Consider the following 27,326-nt stretch of genomic DNA (forward strand, 5'->3'; position numbering starts at 1 on the left):
AAATACCTACAAAAAGGCACACAGGACATTGTTCTGTTTGAAAGGTGAAATCAGCTCCTTTCAGATGATAAATCTCAACACATTCTCAAAAGGTTGAGAAGAAACTATTTTTGAAATGCCAGATCTGTCCTTATAAAGACTTTACTTAGTGTGGCTGCTAAAATCCTTGTGCTTTATTCTCCCTCGTCTTGCACCTTTTCAGAGTTCTTTACACCTTTCAATGTGCCTGTGAAATGTTAGAGGAGATCTGGTAGCATTTTAAATCCACTTGGGCAAATGTAAATGATCCAAAGAACGGTCAGGGAAATCATAATAAATGAAACCCTTGTTTTTGTAGCTGAAAAGAGTGACACAGGCTTGCTTGATGAATGTTTGTATCAGATGTATCACAGATCAGCAAACAACGGGAGCAGAAATAATAATTCATTCCATTAATTCATTTTTCATCCATGAAAAGAAAGCTTCTCTAATCTAAAAATTTCAGTAGATAATTGTTGCCCTGCAATTCATTTATGACCAGATTGCTGCAATTATTAGGACTCCTAAATTCAACTTCTGCTGCCTGTGAGAACAGGTCAAGCTGTGCTATCTGCTGGAAGCAATATGTGCTGGCAATTGAATTCCTACAGACCCAACAAGAAACACAGAGGGGTTTTTTTATTCCCGTGTTGGTGCTTTGGCTCAGAGAACAACACATGGATTTGAGCTGACAGTTGTGTTAAGTTTTGGCTGTGGTTCAGACAGGCTCCTTCAGGGAGGAGGAGGAGGAGGCCCAGCAGGACACCAAGCCCTGCAGGCCGGGAGGAGGCTCCTGGGCTGCTGGACACCCTGCTGGGGCAGGGGCTGCCTTTGGTGGGGTTGCCAATGTCCAGGAGTGTGCCTGAACCCCAACAGAGCTTGGTACACAACGTGTAGGTGGAGCCCAGAGTGGGTCCCAGTGACCCTGGCTCCTCATGAGGGAAGTGGGGGCACAGAGCACCACAGTGCAGCACAGGGACCTGCAGTAACCACGGTCCCCAGGGATGCTGACGTTCAAGGTTTGCCTCCCTTGTTGGCCACTTTTTGGGAAAGGACTTTTACCCCTGAGTGGCTTTGTGCCAGTCTGGGGAGAGAGACTGCCCCTCTTGAGTCTGGCTCATACATTCCTGAATCCCAGGCAGCGCCTCTGTCCTCCTGTCAGATGCACGGAGCTGCTCCCACGGAGCTGTGGGCTGTAGTGGTACTTGAAGGACTGTGAATGGGTTAGGAGCCAACCCTAGGGAGATAAGATTGGATTCCACTTAGAGAAGGGTGCTTAGTACAGAGGCAGGATTTGGACAGCCTCTCTGCAAGCAGGCTGGGGTGCAGTCAGCCCCTGCCTGCACTGAGCACAGCCCTGCATCTGACCTCTCCCTTCTCCCAAAATCACGGACAAGCTCAACAAAATTTTGGGGCCTGACTCTGACTCTCTGAGTAAGAAACAGCTAAAGCATGTCTGGCACAGATCCAGCCCACACTGGCCAGCTAACATGGACATTTCCTACCCATCATGTGGCCATCTGAGACAATTCCCAATAGAGCATTTGCAGGCAGCACCACTACTTCAGATTAAAAGGATTTGAGATGGAGACCAGTTGTCAGTTTGCCTCAATGCCTAGAGACACCCTTGGGCACACGTAAATCTGCTTATACTGAGTATAACCCTCTTACACACTTCTGTTGTGTCATATTTGGGTTTTAAATGACACTTGCAGCACTGGATCTGTGATAGATCCAGCAAGAGATCTCAGCATCTAACGCACTGCTTACTTCACCACTTATTTCAACTAAATGCAGACTATGGAGACCCACTCGAGACAGGAACATGTCATCAAAATGTAGAAAAATCCATCAGGGATATAAAGGAAGATGGAGAATGGAAATATCTTATTCTTCTTTTCTTCACTGGGGTATTGTGGGGTCAAAGTTTTCAGCCAGTTGCATGGACATCTCTTCTTCAGCTGACAGTACAAGGTTCTGTAAAAAAAATAAAAGCACCATGTAATTACTTTGTGCCAATCACAAGAAATGGGAAGCAGATAACCTATTCTGACTACTTTACCACAGCCAGCTTTAGTAAGAGGGTCAGGAAATATTTTGCTGTAAGAACCCTTTAGTGTTTCCAAATCTAAGGAGGATTCTACTGGTTAGTGCAGCAACACCACAATCACACTGGAAGACCCAGCAGCCCCTCTTTGGCAAATTACTCCAGCTATGCAACATGCTGGTTTATCCTTTATAGCTCAATATTTCAAATCTGTTTTCAAATCACACCTTCTTTTATCCTTATAACAAGCTCTACAATTAAGTCAGCTGTTTTGGCACGTCAAGAACACATGGATTGCCTTCCCATGGGCACTGTGGTTCCCAGCATGGATGTGGTGGCACTGCCACAGCACCAGCACCAACCTCACTCTCCTCCCCAGCGTATCTGAAGGGCAGCAGGGCATGACTTGATGGCATGGGCTGTTAACAGCAGGGCCTGTGGGAGAGGAGCTGTGGGCACTGATTGCCTGCAGGAAAGCTCTGTGATGCAGTGGCAGCAGCTCGTGGTCCCAGTACTGATGTGTGTCTCATGTGTGTGTACTGGAGTGAATCTGAGCTTCAGCATGAAAGATGTTCATTGCCCACTGCTGCTATTTCTAGCAACAGATGAGTCTTTTAAATCCCTTGATATGGTAAAAGAAAGGTCCCTGTAAAGCTAGAGAAACAAACTGTCTACTTCTTTTAATACATCTCCGTGCTTTGTACGATGTTTCTCAATACACAAGACTTCCTTCAAATTGATATATTAAGAACAAGAGGTTATTAAATGTCTGAACTGAGATGGGTGTCTGGACTGTAACAAATACTGTTCACCTCACAAATCTGGTTTTATGTGTCTCTGTTTCCAGCATATTTACATATTTCTCCAAGACTATTATGTCAAAGTAGTTTTTTCCCAGTTTACTTCCCCTCTTTTAGCTACTTTGTTCCTTTTTCAAGTTCAAAATTTATATATATTCAGTTTATTGTATCAGAGCTTTTAATTAATACCTTATTAAAGGGCTGGTAATAGCTTGCTGCAAATTTCAATTTGCCTTGCTTTCCATTTGACATTAATGAGTCTGTTTTCCTGTACAATTAGACCTGCCTTAAGTGACCACTAAGGAGTACAGCCAAATCTCTGATTTAATGTAAATAACTTTAAATAAATAAAATGTAACCTTCACTTTAAGCAGCTAACAGATGGGCTCAAATTAAGCATATCAGTGAGCCATGAATAGGATGGGAGTTGGAGATGCTGTAAAAGATTTAAGAACCTTGGCTTGTTTACAGCATCACTGTCTCTTGAGGAAGGACTGGAATTCTGTTTCTTGCTCTTAAACACTGCCGTCAAAAACTTTGAATTTGGTTGCATGTACAAAGAAAAGCAAAAAAATTAGGTGAAAAGACTTACTACAGTTGCAGAGAGACAATGACTTAAAAATTATGAATTGCATATACATTGAATATGGCCATGGTCCAAAAATTAGCATGTGCACATGTAATTAGGGGCTGTATCATAGTAAATAGGCACAAGCTGATTCAATGCAGTTTGGATGGGTGATCTCAGCCCTGGCACTTCCCAGCTCTGTCTGCCTTTGCACTCCCACTGTTGACTTTTGTCAACTTGCTGTAAGTCATTTCCTTCAGGACCCACGAAATCCTGCTGCTGCTGCCCAGCAGCTTCCCTGGAGCCAGCTCGAATGTGGGAGGCCCAGCAGAGAAATGTAAATGGTACTGGGGTAAGTGAGCAGATAAATGTAGTGGTGCTATCAGAGGGTCTTGCTGGTGGCTCTGGTGAAGTGATGGGCCTGGCCTTTCCAAAGCTGAACATTCCCATCACCACCAAATGATTTTGTTACCAATAGTCGACCTGAAGAAAAGACCAAGACTGTGGCAGCAGACAGGGAGGTGCAATGTGCAAACTATCTCCTAAGTTTTGGTAGCCAAGACACAAAGACAGATATAAGACTGATGGGACACAGATTTTTAATGTGGTTTCTGGTTCTTTACGTGTTTTCTTTGTAAAAATTCAACCCTGCAGCCCTCTACTATGCTTGGAGGTTTGAATGGTGTTAATAATACTCTGTTTGAATGGTGATTAATAATACTCTGTACAAGCTATCATTCCTAATTCTTTGAAAAAGGATCATGTGTAGCAATTCAATGTGTACCATTTAAAAATATTTTTTTTAAATATAAATCAACATTTTTTATTGTGCCAAATCAAAATGAGCAATATAATCAAATAATTCATAATTCTGCTGCTATGGTCACAAGTACTCCTATATGTGTGCTCAATGAAGAAGAAAGTATATGTAATATTTTCTATGAAAAAGCTGTAAAGAACACCTGTTGGGGAAAAAAAACCCCAGAAAACAATTAATCAGTATGTTGAAACAAAAAAAAAAAAAATGCTTCCATTGATTCTAGAAAACATGGCACTAGAGAGAAAAATACAGGCTTCAGCAAAGCCTGCAATTCTCAGAGGCTCTTGTAAATGCAGCTATAGTTTTCCTTCTTGCAGTGAGTGGTAGAAGATGAAGGAGAGGAAGGCATGTAGGCAGAAGCAAAGGCAGAGTTCATATTTTCACAATTATGCAATTACCCATGGAGGCATCCTGTGGGCATTTGACTTCATTAAACCCTGCAGGACTGAGAGCTGTGGCAGGATGCCCTAGAGCCCCTTGCTGACAGTGACTCCCTCAGTTTGCAGGCTCTCTGGACTTGCTCCCTCCATCTCCTGGGATAGTGACAGTCCTGCCTGTGGCCAGGAAGGCAGTCAGGCACTGGAGGATGTGGTATTTCCCACAGCCAGCATAGAGTGGAAGCATTAAAGCATGCACATTTGTGGTGATGAAAGTAATTTTTTATCAGTAAACACTTCAACTATAGATCAGAGAAAGGAGACCATCAAATGTGCTTTCCTCTTCCATTGGTGTTCAAATCACTGCTTTCAGAAGAGATGAGACCATGTTCTTACTCTTGTTGCCTTTGATAAAAGAAGACCAAACCTCTGTATGATCCTACCTTGACAAACTGCTTTCAGCATCTCCTTTTTTGCCTGTCTTCTTTAGCTTTGCTTAGCAAAAGTGTTCGTTGAATTTGAGTGGAATTTACAAGAAGTTTTAAATCAATCAAAACTACATTTTCTGGAGGACACACAATCTGCCAGAAATTATTTCCTGGCCCTACTCTGTATCTGTAATCTGCCACTGGGCAAGTCTTTTGCCTTCTTGTTACTTACCTTAAGTTGTTTGGCAACACATCGTATTTCTTAATAGCTTACAAAGGAGTCAAATAAAAAAAACATTTTTAATTTGACAAACAGATTACAAATAAGCTTTTACATTGTCTGAATGGCTCTAAAGCTAACCCACATATTTCTAAGTGATTTGTCTAGACAAGGGATGAGTCAAGCCTTTTATCCATTCTGTTTTATACAATAATCGGTTCTGCTCATTTAAGATTTCATTTAACATTACTAAATTAAATGCCTTTCATTACTACATGCTCTTTAATTTAACATTGTATTGACATCTTTCATACTAATTCACTTTTTGCTCAGGGTAGAGTCATAAGCCCATTTGCACGATGTGACAAGAGCACCACCATCCATTGTATGCACTAGTGGTGTCCTCAAAGATGAAACTACAGAATCCAAGACATCCCATTGGGCAAAATAAAAAAGGGCTAAGAAAATGAAAGGAAGCTCAGTGATGAATGGGAGATGCTGCTGCTAAAACCTTTCTTTATTACGATTCTCTGTCATTTTCCATTGTTCTGTCCCCATGAGTAACGAGGACTTCATTGCTTTTGCCCAGCTCCCTGCGAGCTGCTGCTGTGACTAACACAGGGTAATCACAGCACAGGCAGGGGCTCCTCACTCATGGCAGCAGGAGGATTTCAACCCCCCTGTGACTTCTCTTGGGTGACCTTGAGAAAGGAGGTCCTGCCTATGACGGCAGGGATGCTAAAATTTAACCTTAATCTAATCTCCCCCATGCTCTATACCCACTTTTAACTGCTCAGTCCTCCCTACTATTTTCTTTGGGCTTCTGTGCATATTATTGAGACTACACAGTAACAGAACCACCAGGAAAAAGAACCATTTCTTTGGTCAGAACATCCACAAATCACAGGGACACGTCCTACAAATCAACATAAAAATTCCTACCCTGACAGAAAATAGGACTGCACTAAAGATCAGAGTGGAAACCATAATGGCTCTGGCTCTTCAAATCTAAAACTTCAATCATGAAAAATACTTCAGTATTTTGCTGGCCTCATGAAAAAAGACAGTCTTACAAAAATAGCTCAAATCTCAAAGAAGATTTCCTTTATTTTGCAATAAGTATGGGTACTAGCATACATGTGAGGTCAGGTGGTAGTTGTAAACATCCCCATAAATGTAGTCAGAATACATAATTATCAGATCTTATATATTATATATCTATATACAAAAATTATTTTATATATTAATATATATAATTAATAATAGATAATTATATAGTATATACCTATATCAAGAAATAATATCTATCATAGAGTTATTATAGATATATATAGATCTATATCTACACATAATATCTATATCTATATCTATATCATCTATATATATATCTATATTATTTCTATTTTAAATATATTTTTTTAAATAGAATGTATCTATTATACAAATAATAAGGGACTTAATTACCTTATCCTGTATTTGGAAATTATTTTTCACCTTATGGTTGGGGTTTTAAAAGCAGCTGTCAATGTCTCATGATAGGGAGGTTTGCCTTTGGTTTATTTGACAACAGAGCCAGATATACCAGTAGCACCATGAATATCCTAAATAATCAATCATTACTCAATACATGGCTGAGTTCTTTCATATTGGTCTTAGACTGGTTGTGTACAGAAATCAAAATCAGGTACTGTGTATGTTTTGCAATAAATTTGTGATGTATATGCATGAAGAACTAAATGGTGACACTGCATAGGTGGGGAACCACAACCCAGCTCCCCAGATTCAAGATCTGCTTGACATTTCTGTTTCAGTGCTTGTGACAATTCATTTAATAATCAACCATTTACTGTTTGGCCTTCACTCATCTCTTGAATCCTTTTCCTTGATAAGACTGACTAATATTAATTAATTTTAACTAGACCTTTACAATATACATAACATTTTCTAGGAATTTCTGATACCCTGACATTCTGTTGAGATGCAGAAAGAAGGAGAAACTAATCTACATTTTTGAAACTTCTCTGCAATGTGTCAAACAAATCTAAATATAGGACACTGGAATCTAGTTTAGCAACACTAAAATTTTACATTGTGAAAATGTTTATACACTGTATACTAAATATTACATTCTGATATTCTGTTATAAATACAATGCTGCTAGTGCAGTACAAGGCCAAAATAATAAAAAAAAGTGAAATTACAAACCTTAACTAAATATTTTAGCTATAGAGATAAATATATTTTGATATTATGAAAGCAGTTTCTTTCAACACAAGGATGTATCTTGATTAAGTGTCTTTATTGCATTTTTTGGCAACTTTCTATTTAACTGAGCTTCATTTATCTGACATGAATTTCTTCTGTCAAAAAATAGTCTGTTCTATTTCCATTGTACAACACCAGTAATTCTAACATTCATGAGATTCTTCACATTTCTTTGCCAGACCCTCTCTTAGAAATTGGAAATGACAGATGGGATTTGTGAGAGAAAAGGATACTTTCTGAACATATAGCCCAAGGGCATGAGAAAAGTCAACATTCTCCAAATAGATTTTCACTAGCTTTTGCCTTTGTTTTCTCTGTAGCCCTTCTCATCTTATTAAGCCTGAATCATCTTCAATTGTTGTCGCTGAGTACATTTTTCAAAAGGAAAGAATGTCCTTAATAAAACCTTTAGGGAACCCATGGGTGCAATGGAAGCGCTCTTTACCCCAATCAAACAGTAAAGTAGCTGATCCACCCACTGTGCATGGCCTCTGATCTCAAAAGTGGCCAAAAATCTGTAAAACACCAATGAAAATAATTCATTTTCTGTCAGAATAAGTGCAATGAAGAGTGGAATTAGGATCCTACAAAAAAAACCCCCAAACATTTCACTGCTCCAACCACAACTGGTTTCTAACTGGAGCGCTGCAACATAAATACCTGATATTTACAGCATGAAAATGTTACAGTAAGGCCAGAACAAAAACTGAGGAACCTCACACATGACACATCTCCATACACCTCGTATATGAATATATTTTTATGGGATCATCTGAATTTCATCTTCTGGAAACTAACTTCTTCTACAGCACTAGAGCAGAACAGACAATACCCCTGCATTTCAGGGTAATAGGATGGAGTATATTTTAAATTCCCTCTGTACTCATTCCTTAATTGAAATAATACTGTTCATTCTGCTTTCTTTTTTTCTTTTCTTTTCTTTTTTTCCCAAATTGTCACAGGCTGGGTTTGGACTAAAATTTAACATTCCATCAAAATGGGTGAATTTTTGACAAACTTATCAAGTATGTAATTGTTGCACACACATTGAGGAAAATTCTTCTCTTAAACTGAGTCATTATGTAAGTTAACAATTATAATAATGTGGTGTTATATTCTGCAAGAGTTCTGTCTCAGGTTACTTGATGATGACAGTAAGGTGCTTTTTTTTTTAAATTATACAAAAGCTTCCAAATCAGCATTTCACAAAGCAGGTAAAAATCTGTAGTCTGTAAGTACAGAACATAAACACAAGTAGGTCCAGACAGTGTTTCACAACACACTGCATATTTCAAATAACTGAGGAAGTGATATTCCCTTGTCTGTTTACCATAAACTTATTACAAAATGTTCTCTCAATTAAAATACAGACTATAACTGCAGTCATTTTGCTCTTTTTCCTGCTCACAAGTTTCTTGAAAGATGGTTCTGTTTTTCTTTAAATACGAGCACTGTCTCTACTTATTATCTATTAGTATCTATCTATTACAATTACACACACAGGTATCATTGAATCATTGGGGTTTTTTTCATGTAGTTGGGAAATTTTTGCAGCAATGAGCAAGAAGTAGACAGGAAAGCATAGCAGTCAAGAGCAGGGACAGGACAGGAGGGACACCCTGCAGAAAGACCTGGATAGGCTGGAAGAGTGAGCAAGAACCTTGTAAAGTTCAACAAGGGCAAGTGTAAGGTCCTGTGAGAGCAGAGTCCAGGAGTGCAGCACAGGCTGGCATCTGCCTGTCTGGGGAGCAGCTCTGGGAAAGGGACCTGAGGGACAGCAGCTCAAGGGTGAGCATTGTGCTGCTGCAGCAAAGGAAACCAACAGGATGCTGGTCAGGGACATCATCAGCAGAGAGAAATAAGTCATTGTCCCAGTCTATTCAGTGATTGTCAGGCCTCATCTGGAACACTGTGTTCAGTTTTGGTCCCTGCCCTGCAGAAAAGGATCTGGACAGGCTGGAGGAGCACAGAAAAGGTAAAAGGACCGGGCAGCCTGCCATATGAGGAAAGGCTGAGAGAACTGGGTTTGTTCAGTACTGAGAAAAGAAAGTTCAGGGGAGACCTTATCACCATGTTCCAGATTTTAAAGCGTGGCTACAGAGAAAATGGAGACTTCTTTTTCTAAGGAGTCACATGGAAAAGACAATGGGTGATAGGTACAAGCTACTCCTGGGGAGATTCCAATGAAACAAAATTGGAAATTTTTTCACAGTAAGAACAATCAAGTATTGGAATAATCTCCCTAGGGTAGTGATGGATTCCCCAATACTGGACATTTTTAAGGTTCAGCTGGAGAGGATGCTGGGCCATCTTGTCCAGACCATGCTTTTGCCAAGAAAAGCTGGACCAGATGATCCTTGGGGTCCCTCCCCACCTGGTATTTTATGATCTCAAGATTCATACACTAAAGCCTTTTATTCACATGGTAAGCTGTAATATTTTTTGCATAAATAACAACCATGTCTTCAGTTTGTAAACAAAACTCATGTGAGTGTGTCTGCAAGGGGAGATGTATAGATTATTTCCAATGGCTCTTTGGCATCAAACAAATTTGAATAAATAAATACCCCTAAGCCCAGCACTGACACTATCCATTTTAGAGCTGTTGAGTCAATAAAAATTCCAGGTTCTGAGGATGAAAGTGAAAATAACATCTGAAGTTACCTCTGGGACAGCACAGTATCCCTGAGGCTGCAGCCTCCTCATCATTGCCAGGCTCATGATCTGGTTCTGCAGGTCCAGCTCTGCAAAGACCTATGTTTTACCACTGTTCCACATTTAGAAAGGATGCCTCGTGTCACAGCAATGAGGAAAAATTAACACTGGGCATGTGTTCTGTGGCACAGAGGTGCTGTGTCTGACTGATACCTCTGCTCTGCACACTCACAGAACAAGACAGCTTCTGCCCCAAGAGAAAACAGAAATCACGATTTCCTCTTGCAAGTAGAAGGATAGAGGCAGGAAGACTCAGCCTTATGTTGTACATGTCCTTTGAGCCCACCCAGAGTCCAAAACAGGTCAGCTGCTGAGCTCACCACCTCCTTCTCCATCCTTCACTCCGGGGAGTATCTCCCTTCTTCACAGCCTTCCTGAGGGCTCCCAGCAGAAGCTGTCACAGGTGCCTGAGGAAGGAAAAATCACCAAAATAAACATTGCTCCCACACATCTCTCATCTGTCTTCCCACACATAGTGGGCATTAGGGAAAGAAATTTTCTTTTGTCATATTTGGAAAGCTTTTTTTCTTTTTAAAAGTGTAAAGCTTGATATTTACTGTGGGCTGTGGGATGTTTCAGTTGAACAACATAATTTCTTTGCTGTGGATCTATAAATAACCTCTTTGAGTAACTGAAAATCATGAAGTAGACATTTTATCCTTCCCAAAATATGTGCATTTCTTACCACTAGATGAGCAACTTTATTCTATTTGGAACTAGCAGTAAATTTCCTAGTGTGTGTCTGGTCTCTGGTGTAGGAAAACGACAAATAAAAAGTAGTTAGAAGAAAAGATATTTATTTTACCAGATTAAGCTTGAGAAGTTTTTCTAGCCTAAGAATACAAGTCCATTATTTGGTAATATTTTTAATTTTTCTCGGATTATATGTTCTCAGCAGTATTTTGGAAGGAAACCTGGTAGTGTACAGACATTAACATAATAATACAGTTTCATTGTCTAAATCCCCTCTGAACATTCAGGTGTTACAGTCTCAGCATTTCTGCAGCACAATAAATTCCCTAAGGACGCAACAGGGTTTCAGACACCAATTCCTTGCTGTAAAAGGACACTGAGTGGCCAGCAGAAAGGTACTGTCATGTGAGGAACAGAACAATAAAGCTCTTTTAGGGGCAAAAAACCAAAACAACAACAACAACAAATATCACAAAAGCAAACAAAGAAAACCAACCACAACAAAAAGCCCAAGTAATCTTTGCTAAACAAAACTAGCTGTCATGACCAGTGCCTTTGTCATTCACTTTATTTCTTTATTAGATCACAAAATTTGATTATTTTTCTTGTACCTTGCCTTGGACCATGGCACTTGCTGTGTCAGGGAAAACACTGACTGTCCTTTTCAACTGTTCACAGAGCAGCAGCTTTGAGTGTCCTGCCTCTGCTAACATATCCATGAATCCTTCTACAAGGACTCAAAATCTTGCCAAAGTGAAAATATTTCTTTTTTCTCATTTCATGGTCCCTAGCTTTGGCCTCCTCCACCTGCTTCCCCAGGTCAAATGAACATGCACAGATTTAAAGCTGAGAGGAGGTGCTGAGGAGTTACCAGTTAAGAAGCTGGACTACACTGCATATTTTTACCACTATCCATTGCAGTTAGGACTCTTTAGCCACATTGATATACTACCATCACTCCGAGTTTTAACTGAGATACAGCTACTCCAATGCAAAGCTGTTTATTACCAGGATAACTCTATCTTCTCATACAGCAAATGTTCTTTCACATTAATGCAACTGCAGAAGGGGAACACCAGTGCCATTGGTAATATCAGGTTTTAAAACTGGAAAATGCTGCCTGATGACCACTGGGTAAATCTGCCTGTAACAAAAAAAACTAAAGCAATGACACCTTAGTTTTTCCCATGTGTTGGGATTTGCTCTGCATCTGCCAGCTCCCTCTCCCCACCACCACAGCACTTGCTCAGAGTCAAGCACAGGAACAGCTGCTGAAGGAGCACATGGGTTAAACATGCTGGGTGTTTCTGGCTCACTCATGGGAGATTCTCCTTTCAGTACTTGCCTGGCTCTCATTCTGAGTGCACCAAGCAGTGGTGGATGCACCAGTTCTTCACTCAGGCTTGCTCTCATGCCCTCCTGCATGCCAGGGACAAGAGTCACCTGGGCAGGCTTCAGATCTGGTTTCAGCATCCTGCTCCTATCACATCAAGGTGCCAAATTTCCATGCACTGGTTTGTGGACCAAGCATTACAAGTGACAGCAGTCTCCAGAAACAATAGTTGCGGCAGAGGATGTAAGGAATAAGAAGAGTGAGTAGATGAAGACAGTCTGCAACCTCACAGTGCTATTAGCATTGGGAAAAAAAGTCCCCATTCATTTTGTCTTATCTGGCAGCCCCAGCTTTACAGTGTCTGGAAGCCAGAGGAAGGGATCAATAGACATTTGCTGACAACTGAGATTTTGTTTTAATCCATCCACAAACTGTTATGTTTTGGTAGCAGATGTTTCTATACAGATCTGAAATCATAAAGAGAAGGCCAGCTAGCTCTTTACAGGACTCATGGTTTAAACAGCAGGAATACTGCTTGCTGCAGAGCACATTTCCAGTTTCTACTGGCAAAGTCCACCCTGATGACAGAGACACAATTGTCGTGCTCAGAGTAAAATAAATGTATTCTGCAGATAGGCTTTTAAATAGAGAATGTAATTTATTAGAACAAATTACATTTCTGAAGGAAATAAATAAACTTTCAAGGATATAAACTATCTTCTAAATGTAGTAGTCAAGGCATGATGAATTGTGTGTTTGTAAATACCATTTGGAGCCTGGGTGTTGAAGTAGCTGTGTAGAAATATCAGCTTGTTTTAATAATTTTATGGTCAAGTGGTATCCAAAAACCGATGAATTCACATGAATTCATGTCTACACTTTGTTCATTTAGTTTTATTTAGGGACAGGTACAGCAAATTTCTATAAATCTTACATCAGGATGGAATTGCTAATACCTAAAAGAAAACCTAGCCTGAGAGAATTGTTGGCAAACGTATCCAAGGCATCTGGCCTGTGTTCATGATAAAGATGTGAGGCTTCAAGCAGGAATGAGCAAGAAAAACCCAACCTACCTGAAATCTTTAAACGAGTCTAAAACCTTCGACTCTAACCAAAATGGCAAACAAACATAGTCAACTCAGATTCACAGGAAAGTTATGGACAACAATGTTTGGTGAAACCTTTTGAGATGCTCACCCACATTGCTGGGCCTCTTTCCTTCAGCCACCAGCTGTGTTTGGTGCCTGAGTGTTTACAGGGCATCAGTCACTGCGATATTTTGGGCTGGCTGAAAACCAAAGACAAGGAGTGTTTTAAAAAGGTATTTCCATTAAAACAAAAAGTTGTTTTGTTTGTGCTCCCAGCTGACTCTGAGACTGCCTCAGTTGTAATACCTGTGCTTTACCTCCTGGACCTATATTCTAGACTTATTTCTTGGTTGTTTATTGTAGTTTTGGTTTGGTTTCTTTGCTGGAATTTTCAGTTTTAGTTCCATTTTCTGTTACTTACACAAAAGTATCTCCATAAAAACCTGATTCTCCAATCTTAACATTCCTTTGGGCTGTATGAGAACTTTCATTCCAATTTGTAATTTCAGTAAAGGCGCTGCACAAAAGCCACTGAATTATTCAGAACTGTATGTAACTGGTAAAAATTCTCCAGGCTCTGTGTAGTTCAATTCAAGGTGAATCCCAGCAGACATTGTAACTGCAATAGGGATCAAACAGGAAGAGTTAAACAACCTGTAAATGGAAGATAAATTAAAAAACCCGCCTTCAGTAGATACCTTCCTCCTCTCATTTATATCAAAGCATTCACCATCAGCTTACCAAAATTTTGTTTATTTAGAAAAACCTACACCATTCCATGCAGGACTGATTTTTATGATGACACAGCAGAAGTAGATGGCTATTCACAGTAGATTGTCAGAGTAACAAATCAACTTATTATTTATCTGGGGCCTGATCTCTCTGAGGCATAAAAAAGCTGAAAGTACTTGCCTTAGGAAGTTTTTTCAGTGTGGCTGTGTTGCCACTGCAGGATATAAACCTGCCATGGGATTACAACAATGACCCTGTCAGATCCAAAGCATGTGGACACCTGAATTTGTGATGTTTTTTCTCAGACTGAATCCCTTGACTTTGTCAGTGTCAAGAGAAGCTGCAGATCTGCTCTGAGCTATTAGCCAGGCATTGAGGGGAATATTTACATCCCAAAGCACTGAAGTTGAAGAACAGTGTGAGGCACAGCTGACTGTGAAGAACAGCTGTCCCTGTTATCCTCAGAAAACTCCACAGAATAAATAAAACTTCTAACAACTGCCATAAGCAGATGTTAAAAGCAGGATCTCTTGGGAAATGTAAAGCAAACATTGCCTAGAGTATTCTGAATGAAATTAAGTACCTGTCATGAGTACTCTTGAGCTAAGTCCACCATAAGAAGGAGCTGGGTAATCTCTGGAAGTTAGGAATGTTCCCTTTTACCTTTGAAAATGTCACTTCCAATCCTATTCCTTGGGATGTTTGCATGTGGGATGGTACAACCATTCAGCTCCTTAGACCAACAGAAAGACTTGCCTTCTCCCTGTGTTATCATGCAGGTGTCAACAGGAGGGCAGAGGTGAAAGAGAACTCAGCCAAGGGTAGAGCCAAGCCTCCATTCCCAAGAAAAAATCCATTTGGGGATTCCATTTGGCCTTCTCCCGCTGCCTTGAGAATATGGCACAGAGGCCTCATGCTATCAAAGTTGACTGGGAAAGCCATATTCATCTTTGTTTCTCTGCTGGTGGGATGAGGGGATGGATTCCTTATCGATTTATGTCCACAGCAAAGCACAGTGGCAATCTTCCTCAAATCAGTTGTCACACTCTGAGGGGAAGTGGGGTGAAGCTCTGCCAACTTCACTGACCATCTCTCATTTGTATTGAATTTCAGGACGAGTTTCACTTGCCCAGACACAGGCACTGGAGCCATTTTAGATGCTTCATTTTTTTCCTGCTTGACTTCCAAAGCCAGAAACATAGAGAACTACAATTAGCCCTGCAATTAGCCCTGCATCATCTTCATCAACCTCATGCCAATAGCTCAGATGTCATTGGACTCCTCTGACCACAGAAGGGGCTCCTAGTTTAGAAAGGATAGGTAATCCCATAAGAGGACAGAAACCCTATTTAACTGCAGCTTTTATACCGCTGCAATTCCACATCCTTGCTAGTGGAAGCATTAGATAGCATTCAGGCTAACCCATTTTTGAAAGCTAAAATATAAACAGATTTGCACAAAACATTTATTAGATTGCCTAAAATTCATAAAACTTCTAGGAAATAAACCTATTTATGAGCAGTTTAGAAGCAGAGTGGGGCACTAATTTCCTAAAGCCTTGGAAAGAAAAGTATTCAGAAAGAAGAGCAGAGAAGAGGAACAGAACTACCAGTCATGTCTCAGTGGTTTGTGGATAAATAATGTGGGGGGAAAATATGGGGTGTATTTCTTTCTATTAAGGATGCTATTACCCTACAAAGTGCAATATTTCATATGGCCTGGCAGGGAAGACTACTGCTAAAATCTACAGACTTGTAATGAGAGAGACAATTCCCCATGCACTGAAGTTTTGGATGTCTGTGGCAGTGAAGTGATACTGGATGTAAACAAGATTTGGAATACACTGAATAACTGAAATGAATGCAGAACGGGTTGGTGCTGCCCATTGGCAACTTAGTTATAATTTAAGCACCTGGGCAGGGATGAAAGGCAGGAGTGGAACTCAAGACCTCTATCCATTATGGGGAAATGTACCCATAGTTTTGAAGCAATATTGGGCAACACAAAATACATTTACCACAGGCTTCTTTTTCACCATCTGAAGAATGAAGGGAATGGCATTTTCTTGACCTCACCTGTTGCCTTGGGATGTATCAGAGGCAGGGTCTAAGAGAAAGCCTAAAATTGATGGGGCTATTTAACAGAGGCTGGTTTTACTGATCTCCAACTGGTTAGAGCCAAAAAAGCGAGTGTCATAGCTTGAAGTGTGATTTTTTTTTAGGAGTTAATATGTTCTATTGAAAGTCTGTAATTCTGTGTAACAATTACTTTTGGTTGAATTAATGCTACAAGTCATTGTAGTGGCCGGAGCTTTGAACATATCACTAGCACTGAGATTCTGGCTATCACCCACACCAGCAGTGGAGTGGGCATGTGAACTGACCAGCACTAGGGTGGGCATTGGAACTCAGCCCCAGTTGCACAGGAGTGACCCTTAAGTGTTCTGTTGCACCATTGTGCTGGACACAAATATGGAATCCAGTGTTTTCAAACTGATTAATTTAAAGGATCCAGCATCCTTGTCTATACAGATCAATTATTCCATTCTGAGTGGTTTGCCATTGACAGGTTTTATTCTAGCTAGGAAATCAGACTGCTTTTACCAGACTGCCAAAATACAAGGCCAGATGTTCAGTGTCATATACTTGGGTATCAAGACTGGCTTCTACAAGTCTGACTGCTTTCTCTGTAACTAAATAGCTTTACCTCTTCTTGTAATTTCATGTAAACATTAGGAGGTACAAGGAAAATGAAGGTGTGAGGTTCATGTTTAAAAGATTACATGACTAGCATGTCTATCCTGATAGCTGTTTAAAGTCACATATAAACACTTCCATACCCAGTTTTCTTATCAGCATTAGTATATTTATGTTCAAACGTAAGTATCCACGTTTTTAAAGACACATGTTCTCTCATCTTGTACAAGTGCTGGAAATGCTCCCATACCTTGCAGAGGAATACAGGATGTGGGTGGCAATTTTCTCCAAACATTTTATCAGGCAATTTTCAGACAGCTTGGATTATGGATTTTCTTTTCTTGCTGAAGAAGAACAACAGTAGTGCTATTAAAGCTATTAAAAGATAATATCTGATACCTACAGAGCTACAGAGTGCTGGGAAAGTAGGAGAAAAATAGTTCTGGTTTAGGCAACTGAGACTAATCCTGTAATATGCTGAGCTACCCCAGCTTTTCTTTCAGTGGTGGACAGAGCCCAGACTGGCTGCAGCCAGTGAGCATGAATTTCAGTTCTTGGTACCTGATCACTGAGACGTGGCTGGCTGCAGCACAGCTCAGGCATGGCCCTGGATTAGTGCTCTTAGAAACCCAGATTTCCTCTGTTCTCAGAAAGCAGGGGAGACTGTTGGGTGCAGACAGTTTGGAGCCACATCCCTGCAAGGATGGATATGGGGTAGCTCAGCTGTCTGCATCACCTGAAACCATGCTGTGCTACCCCAAGCAGCTTCTGCACAAACTGCCACATCTGCACGGCACAAGGGCACAACACAGCTTTGTTTAGTTTGTGGTTCAGCACAGCATTCTCTCACATCGATCCACTGCTGGTAACTGAAATACAGATCAAACTGCATAGGTTTACCTATTTCCAAAAGGAGTCATGATTGTAGAAGAAAATAATGACAAGAAGTGGATCCTGATCCCCCAGACCTCTGGCCTAAGCAAGAGGCAGCCCTATTTGTAAAACGCTCTTGTTACTGTTCATTAATATAGATGTAGAAGATACCTGGTTATCAGATGTACTAGTGGACAGTGAAGAAACCACAAATCACCAGTAAGGCTGGCATGAAGAAACTGCCTTTTTGTGTGTGTTTTATGATAAAGAAATTATTGAACAGGTAAAAGTACTTTCCTGCATTTGGTCATTAAAACTAGAGTGTCACAGGTCTGATGAAGTGGGTGCATGGAGCGAGAATACTGACTGTAAATAGAATTTGATCAAGAGGCACAGGAAAAAGCCATGCTGTATTTTTTAGCTAATAAAACCCTGAGGCTCTTTAGAAATAGAACTTTATCTACATATCTTCTCAAATTCTGCAGTGAAAACTTGGAGCTTAGTGTAGTGCCTTGCAAAAAGGCATCTACGACTCTTTGCAATGACCAAGAGTGCTCCTCTTGGCTCAGTCCAGAAGGACCCAAGTCTTGGGTCTCTGTCACACCCAGAGCCATGCATCCTCAGGCACACCAAAGGCCACTCACTAGATGCCAAAGTATGGCAACTGAGTGCAGCCATAAGATTGGACCTGGCAGATCCTTTTTCCAGCTCTGCTACAAATTTCCTCTGGGACTTGGGTTAAACTCCTAAGTTAATTCCTGTAAAGAGACTCAATTTCTATTAACTTCAGTGGGAACATTGATTCTTAAAGAACAGGATTCATCTAGCCTAATTTAGATACCTTATCTGTGCCTGCAGAGTAGATGCCTAGTGAAAAAGTTCTCCAGAAATCCAGGCAGACAGGATCTTCCTTTGAAGACATCTCACCACTGACTGAATGGCAAATATCAGATCTTTTTTTAGGATAACTGTTTTGCTTTGATATTTAAAATGCAGCACATTAGATGTCTGCAGTTGGATGGACTGGATTTGATAGTTTAGATATGTGGATGTGAACTGTATAATTTAAGTTTAAAAATCCCCAAGATGAACAGATTTTGCAGTTAACTTGTACATGCATTTCTGAGCAGGCTGAGCATAACTGTGGAAGCCATGTGCCCTAAAGGTTCATTTCAGAAAACACACCATTTTGTGGTACAGATACCCAGATTATGGGAAAAAGGGCAGTGAGTGGAATTTATGGCAGACTATTGAAGATGTTGGCATTAAGTTACACAATGTATTTATCTAATATGACAATATTCGTGTGACCTAATTGCAAGATAAACCAATGTTTAGGACATATACAGCTCTGAAGATGGAAAGTGAGCTATTAACTGAAAATTATTATTGTAATTTAAAAGCACCATCTGTGTTCATCAAACTAATTTTTCTTCTTCTATCATCCTAATTTTAAAAAAAATTGAAAGAACATGAAATTTTCAGTATGCAAAATGATCTGCTCATAAGCAGAGCAAGCAGCAGACTAAGAGAATGCAGCAGAAATGACTCAGTGGATTATACCAAATGGCATCTGAGAGAAACATGATTTTCTTTCTGCATTATAGACAAACAAGATGGAATTTAGCAAACATATTTTCCAGTGTGAACTAGTCTCCTAGCTCCGGAAAGTTCAAAAATGAATAAAGTCTAAGCAATGCTACCTCACCAAAAAGTTCTCCAACACTGCAGTAAACACAGATTAAAGATTTGGGCATTTTATCCTTCATTCTCATATCAAAAGCAGTTGTTTGGTCTATGCTCTTCAAAATTTGTGACTGGGATTCATCTCACCTAGCTTTAGACTTTTGCAGTCTCGACAGCTACATCTGATCCCAATGCCTTTGGCTTGCTTTGTATTCAAAGGAGAGCAATAGGTAATCTGAAGTGCAATTTGGCTGTCCTATTTAGGAGGCCTAATTTTAGGTTAAGATGAATCACATTCCAGAAGTGTCTACGTCTCTCCATCAACTAGGAAGGAAGCTCAGATGTGAAATTTCTGCATCGTATTTTTTTTACTCAGTGAACACTGCTTTAGAAACTGAATCTTAATGCTCACCAACTTCATTTTATGCTGTGTAGAAAGGGAGAAAAAGAAAGGGAAGGAAGGAAGGAAGGAAGGAAGGAAGGAAGGAAGGAAGGAAGGAAGGAAGGAAGGAAGGAAGGAAGGAAGGAAGGAAGGAAGGAAGGAAGGAAGGAAGGAAGGAAGGAAGGAAGGAAGGAAGGAAGGAAGGAAGGAAGGAAGGAAGGAAGGAAGGAAGGAAGGAAGGAAGGAAGGAAGGAAGGAAGGAAGGAAGGAAGGAAGGAAGGAAGGAAGGAAGGAAGGAAGGAAGGAAGGAAGGAAGGAAGGAAGGAAGGAAGGAAGGAAGGAAGGAAGGAAGGAAGGAAGGAAGGAAGGAAGGAAGGAAGGAAGGAAGGAAGGAAGGAAGGAAGGAAGGAAGGAAGGAAGGAAGGAAGGAAGGAAGGAAGGAAGGAAGGAAGGAAGGAAGGAAGGAAGGAAGGAAGGAAGGAAGGAAGGAAGGAAGGAAGGAAGGAAGGAAGGAAGGAAGGAAGGAAGGAAGGAAGGAAGGAAGGAAGGAAGGAAGGAAGGAAGGAAGGAAGGAAGGAAGGAAGGAAGGAAGGAAGGAAGGAAGGAAGGAAGGAAGGAAGGAAGGAAGGAAGGAAGGAAGGAAGGAAGGAAGGAAGGAAGGAAGGAAGGAAGGAAGGAAGGAAGGAAGGAAGGAAGGAAGGAAGGAAGGAAGGAAGGAAGGAAGGAAGGAAGGAAGGAAGGAAGGAAGGAAGGAAGGAAGGAAGGAAGGAAGGAAGGAAGGAAGGAAGGAAGGAAGGAAGGAAGGAAGGAAGGAAGGAAGGAAGGAAGGAAGGAATCTTGTGGAGGTTGAAACAATTTTAGAAGACTGAAGGCAACATTGAACCCGTCTGGAGCAAAGGTAAGCAGGTGTTTAATGCCACATTAATAGAAAACGGAATTCCACCTGAAGAGTCCTTGGAAGGAATTAGTTTGTGCCTAAGACTTCTGTGTCATCAGAGAAGCTTCTCCCATGGCCATACCATTGATCTCTGAACTATCAGGATTAGAAGGAGCAATTTTGGTTTCTGCATCAGCATTAGTGACAGGCGTGTTTCAGATAAGGCATCAGCTGAATGGCACAACAAAGAGCATAAACAATCAAAGCCCTTCAGGAGCTTGCTTTACAAGTTTTCCATAAATACTTTTAAAATCTTCAGTCTAATTGCATTGGCCCAATTTTTGCCCCCAAGTTCCTTCTACCTTAAACAAAAATAAATAAGAGGAGTGCTGGGCCTGTTCTGCTCAAAATTTTTCATGGATGAGTTTTACATTGTACATGGTAGAAACCCCTGCCTTTTTTCCTTTCTCAATACACACTACAGAGGAAACTTCTCAAGGAGACAGAAGTGCTGACCATGCTGCCGTGGCTCCTGCATGCTGTGGCCATCTCTGTGCACAGAATGTGCTGTGACAGGTAATGTCCCACAGCTGAAGCACAGCAGAAGTACTGAGTGCAGGGCCTCCTGTGGCCAAAACCTGTTGATGTTGAAACTGAAGTGCAACAGATCCTAATAAAATCCTTTTCTGGACCGGCATGAAGCTAAAGACCAGGCTGTCCATAGGAATAAACTAAAATCCCAGAAACTGTATAATTAAAACCATTGTTAGGCTACAAGTAAGGAGCACTAGTGTACTGTTGCTGGGTGATGTTTCTACTTGACACTTCTGGTCCTGTCTTTACCAGACTCTGTCCTTTAGATGAGAAACAGGCCAATACAATCGAGCTTTACAAATCAAGACGTCCTTGCATTGTCTGTCAGCACTGCAATTTTGGTGTTTCTGCGTGTAGCTGTTGTAAAAAATGGACACTGCAACCCCACCAGAGTCAGGAGAAAGGAGTCCCTTGTGGAAATTAGTCCAGCCCAAGGAACAGTGAACACTTGACCAGCTCAGCAGTAAAAGAGTTGTCCTTGTGCTTTTCATTCTTCTTCAGCCAAAACATGCAAAACGTAGTTCTTCTGATACATTAAGTGTAACTATCAGTGACAAATGTCATTCCCCTTATATTATTTTCATCTTACCTCCTAAATGGTCTATTCTATGTAATGACACTCAATTACAAGTTCCTGTTATTCTTTGAATTGCTGTAAAGCTGAGCAGTCCCCATGTGTTCAGAGCAGCTTGCAATTAGCATACCCTGATCTTAGAAACTGCAGTCTGTTAAAAATATGGACATATTAAAGCACAGCATCTGGAAACCTGCATATGTTCATCTTGCACAGGTTTCAAATGCCAGTGTCAAATGATTCCTAAATATTTTGTAAATGAGCTTATAAATGTCACCATTCAGGTGGGGAACTTTGGAGAATTTTCATACTTTCTTGAAAAATATTATATTACTTCACACTTTTATTCTGTTTTCATATGAAGAAGATGAAGAAAATATACAGATTTTTTTAAACACCTAAGATTTGCTTTATATAATCACTATGTTGTATTTTGTAATTACACTTATAGCCACAGCCCCACTAAAACTATGGAGATATGAATACAAAAAATTTAATCCAAACTCAGATGTATTTTGTTGTGCGAATTGTCTCACTTTGTGATGTTTCCTTCAAACCAAGGGCTTGCTAGAGAGCCATTTCTGCCTACATGCATTTTTTTTTTTCTTTCCCCTAAAAAGTGTAAGAAGTAATGCTTTCACAGGAATGTAGAGATTGACTGGGTTTATATTGCTTTCAAAAAAGAAAAACCTGAAGTGGACAACATAGTTTTCCTCTTCATATAGCTGTCAGGCAAAGACAGGTCTCCAGATTCTCATTTAAGCAAATATGTGCAGTAGCTGGGGGCTGGTTTCCATTTTAACTGCAAATATTCTGTCAATAACAACCTTGTACATGAACAGGAGCTTTTCTATTTACCTTAATCAAAGTAATTGAATCAAAAAATGTACTGCTAATGAGCAGACACAGGACAATAGATTCTGCTAGATATGAAGTGTTTCTGGAAGTGGCAGTACCAAAGTAAAAAAATCAATTATTCATTCTGCTGTGTACAAGACTTGAAAATAATATTAGGTAACAACAAATTCAGCTCAGTGCCTTCACTTGGCCATCTCAGAGATGAATTTGGGCCAAAGGCTGAGATCTGGCTGCACATTCAGATACCTCTACTATAAAAGCAGGTGTTCACAGCTAAGGAAGGTGGCTGAAAACATTGTAGTCAGTGGAGATTTAGGACAGCTGCATCACACCCACGGCCCAAACAAGTACAAAAATGAGCAGGGAAAGATCTGCCCCTTTCTGCAGACAGCTGCTGCAGCCAGGAGAGCATCTCAGGGCACAGCAAACACCTCAGAACTTATACTTCAGAATTTCTTAGTCAAAAGAATCAGTGAGGCTTGACTGAGCTGATGCACCTGTCCACTTTGGGATGGGATGAGACACCCACTAAATTCCTTTGAAGGCTTTGAGTAGTTCCTCGTTGGCTGTAGGGCTATAGTAGGGTCTTAAGCAGCTCACATACAGGAAGGTACCTACATTGAAGATGCCTACATGGATTCATCTGAAATCAGTGCAGTGGCTCCAGAGGTGCATATATTTTTCCTCTAAATACAGAAACAGCTTATCTCCTCAGTTCAGACTGGATACATGACAGCCAATATGCTGAGCTGAACCCACACTTCCAGCTTGCCATATACTTCCTAGCTTAATGCAAGTACCCTTTGTAACAGGCATTCTTGTAGAAATGAGAAATGAAATTAGTATGCGATTCTCTAGCAAAAATATAGTGGAAATATTGTCTCCTACCAGGTAGAAGAACAAACTAAACTAAAAAATCCAGAAACTGATTCAATCCTCGTGTCGATGCTGGTAACTGGAGTCTGAATTTTTGGTTTAGAGATAAAACTGGCAGAAAAGATATCTGTCCAAATGCCATATATGCTTGTTAGCTTCAAGTTGACTTTCTAAATGTTTTTCTATAATAATCACAGTTCCATTGTTCTAGACAAAATATAGATGTGCAATCAAATTTTCTTTTGATCATAATATAGCTATTGGCAGATTTTTATTTGTTACCTTCAGAAGAGTAGTCTGCTTCATGTGATTTTAACCACTGAATATAATCAGGAAAACCTGGAAGATCTGTTATTTGACATCTTCATTTTAATTACTCCCTACATACTGCATTTGCTCTCTCTCACAGACCTGATCAACTAAGACTATTTTTATCTAGATGTTAAAAACTTGATGGAGTGCTGAGGAAGGTTTTTTTCCTTAGAGGAAAAAGCTGCAATTACTTAGACCTCAATGACTCTACAATCTGTTGTTTGCAAACAAGCACTCTGAGTGGCAACATGCATTCTCCATACCCCACATATCTTGGTAAAATCATCCCATTTTTCCTCACAAACTTCAGCAATACTAATGTGATGCCTTGGCTGCACTCTTCCCGTGTCATAAATATTTTGACAACATCCTTCAGAGTATCTCAATCTCAAATCTCATTCAGCTTCTTCTGTCATTTTCTGGCATGTTTTGTTTGGTTCATTTGCCTTTAATGAGTAGATTCTGTGCTTTCAATGATAGGAGTCATTAGAAAATACCAATATGACCAGAAAGCCTAGAGAAGACAAAGAAGGAACATGAAAGTCCAGAAAAAAGTAAATCATACAAAGAGATCATATGGAGATCATCCTTTCTTAGAAAAATGAATTCAGGAGAAAAGTGGTGAAATTGAGAGGAAAAAAAAATTAGAGCTGTTTTGTCTTGCAGGTTGCAATTACCAAAAGATGCTCTTAGACATGGGTTTCCATGTTATTTGTCCATGTGTCTGGTCCTCAATGCAGAGGTGATTTCCAATCCTTTATAAAAGACAATTGCATCCTGCATACACCCTTTGCAAAAGATAATGAAAATAATGGGTTAGGTTGGCTTAGATATCCATTTGTTTGGTAAAATACTACATGTGTCCATGAAAGGAATCAGAATAATCATTAAGAAGATGCTTCATTAGCAAACAGAAGAAAAAGCAGTAAGAAGACCTTTACAAGAGTCTAGGGCTGACTGATGTGAGAGATGGTTTGTAGTACCACATAAGCAATGCTCTGGTTTTGCTTCTTATTTCTGTTCACTGGCAGAACTGCCAGAGGCAGCAGAGGCAGGCCAAAGGAAGAAAAGAAAAACCCACACAGCAGTGATTCTCTGGAGACTGCAGCCATCCACTTTGCTAAAGAATAACTCGCCCAAGAGTACAAAACATTCCTGCTCCTTGTGGCATAACTGCAGATATTGATGGAGTTATAAGTCTTTGCTGTGTATCCATTTTCCAGCATGGGGCTGTTGGCTTTTCTGGGAACTGACAATGTGCCTTGAATTTAGAAAAAAAAAAAAAAAAAAAAAAAAAAAAAAAAAAAAAAAAAAAAACACTTTATTCCTGCTTGCTGAAAATGTAACAGAAGACTAAATTTTGTGCTCGCTTCTATAGGGAAGTAAGTAAAAACAAAGTGCTCCTCCCCTCCATTTTCTGCAGCAGTGAAACAAAATTTTGCAAGGTTTCCTACTGCTTATCCACTCTTAGAACAGGAAAGAGGGCACCATGCAGAACAGGCAGAGCACTGGATCCACGATTTGACTCCTCACGCTAAAACATGAACCAGCAAAACTCAGATTTACTTCCTGTGCAGTATATTTATTTCCTTTGCCTTCTCTAACAAGGAGGAATTATGATTCCATGCACCAAAAGGAATGACAGTAGTTCAGGGGCCACAGATTTGATGTTTTGCCCCTGTTCCATGCTATGCCTGAAGTCGAATCTGTGATGGCCTTGCCATTGCCAAACATGCTGAACATGCAGTGTCTACATCTTCTGCCCATTTTCCAGAGCCATATTTAAAGAAACAATTGATCTAAATAAATTAAGGGCTGGTTATCATCCATATGAATCAGTGAAGCTGGGTGTCACCTGCTGTCCGTAACTTTTCTACCTCACTTGGAGAGTGACTGATTGCACTAATCCAGTTATGAAATTGTATTAATACCCCCAAAGGGGGAAACATCCCAAACCAAAAAACAAACCCAAATATATTTAGGAAATTGCAACTGTGAGACTTTTGAGGCTGGAATAAATGAAATTAAATTATTGATTGAGGGGCAAGACTATGAGTTGACCTGCACTACCTAAATTTTAGATATGTATTTACATTCACATGCACACATTACATTCATATATAGATTTGTAGGGCAAATTACCTGTGAGTAAAAAATGCTTTCCTATCTCCAGTATAATGACAGAACAGATAATATAGATTCCTAATCTTGGGGTGGGAAGACAAAAAGGGGTGATAAAATTGAGCACAGAGAGTAGATGTGTTATACTTGTAATTAATAAGCAGTATTAAAATATAGAGTTCTACTTACTATCACATTCTGAATTAAAACAATGCTGATTGATAGCAAAGAAAAAGTCAGCCATCAGTTTACTAAGACATGAATATGTCCTGAGAAACAAAGCAAGAAAATGAAAAAAAAATTAAAAAAGATTCCTTGACTTGTTTTCATTTCCTTCTTCTGTATTATAATATAGATCTCAAATAAGCATTAACCCACAGCTAGCACAGGTCTGAGCAGTGGCTGCCATGTTTTGGATGCATCATTCATAGATGTTACACAGACTGGGACGCACTGTAACATGAGAGAGGAAAAATTCTCTTGTTATCAGAGATGGTAGGAAAAGCTTCTCCAAGCAAACTGTGACTATCAAAATTATCTACCTCGTCACAGTCAATATTTCTATACTTAGATGTGAATCAGTCTGTGCATTTTCTTTAACAAATAAGTACAGAGAATTATAAATTTGGAATCATAACAAAAAGTTCAGCATGAAAGACTGTAAACTGATCTTTAGGATACAAAAATATCTCAATTCATCCAAAAATCTGAATAAAGTTTGTGGAACTGAGGTTCTGTGAGCTTGAACTCATTTTTAATGAGTCAGATAGCAACAGTGCAGCTTCCCATAGCCACAACATCATCATCATCATCATCATCATTATTACTATTATTATTTTTGTTATTGTTATTATTATGGTTGTTGTTGTTATTATTATTATTGTTGTTGTTGTTGTTATTATCTGTTCTGCTATCTCTGAAGATGTGTTTCAACTGCACAAGCTACAGCAAAGACTCAGTTCTGCTCCAGAACACGTGCAACAACTAAGATGTGCAAATGAGCAAGATGTTCTCCAGGAATTAACAGAGGAAAACACCTTGACTTTCATTAAATCACTTGTTGGGATAAAACAGTGGAACAATAATCAAACCCCTCCTGATCTCAGCCTATGGGACCACCAGAGTGTGGCTCTCCATGGCAGTATTCTCTTCTGTCCTGTTGGGAAAAGGAGGGAGCTGATGAGGGAACTTCTATAAAAGAACTTTACAGAAACAGGGATAAAATTACTCACCAGCCCAGAGGGGAACTCTCTTGTCTGTGTTTCTTCTCCATGTTTTGGAGTTCCCACTGCCCCTGCTCTGCAGCAGTGGTAAAGCTGAGCAGCTGTGACCTGCTGAGGATCCCTCCCAACAGCACCACACCGTCCTGCCCT

General features: G+C 40.0%; 1 long non-coding RNA gene across 1 annotated transcript; it reads right to left on the reverse strand.

Moving 5' to 3' along the window:
• Positions 1 to 5: 5 nt before the first annotated feature.
• On the reverse strand, positions 6 to 27,326 carry LOC135297919 (uncharacterized). The gene is made up of 3 exons (XR_010359852.1): positions 27,186 to 27,326; positions 10,579 to 10,665; positions 6 to 1,995 (listed from the first exon to the last, which is right to left on the reverse strand). It is a non-coding gene; the product is annotated as an uncharacterized LOC135297919 (long non-coding RNA).

This window comes from Passer domesticus, chromosome 3 (assembly GCF_036417665.1).
Source record: "Passer domesticus isolate bPasDom1 chromosome 3, bPasDom1.hap1, whole genome shotgun sequence".
NCBI classification, from domain to species: domain Eukaryota; kingdom Metazoa; phylum Chordata; class Aves; order Passeriformes; family Passeridae; genus Passer; species Passer domesticus.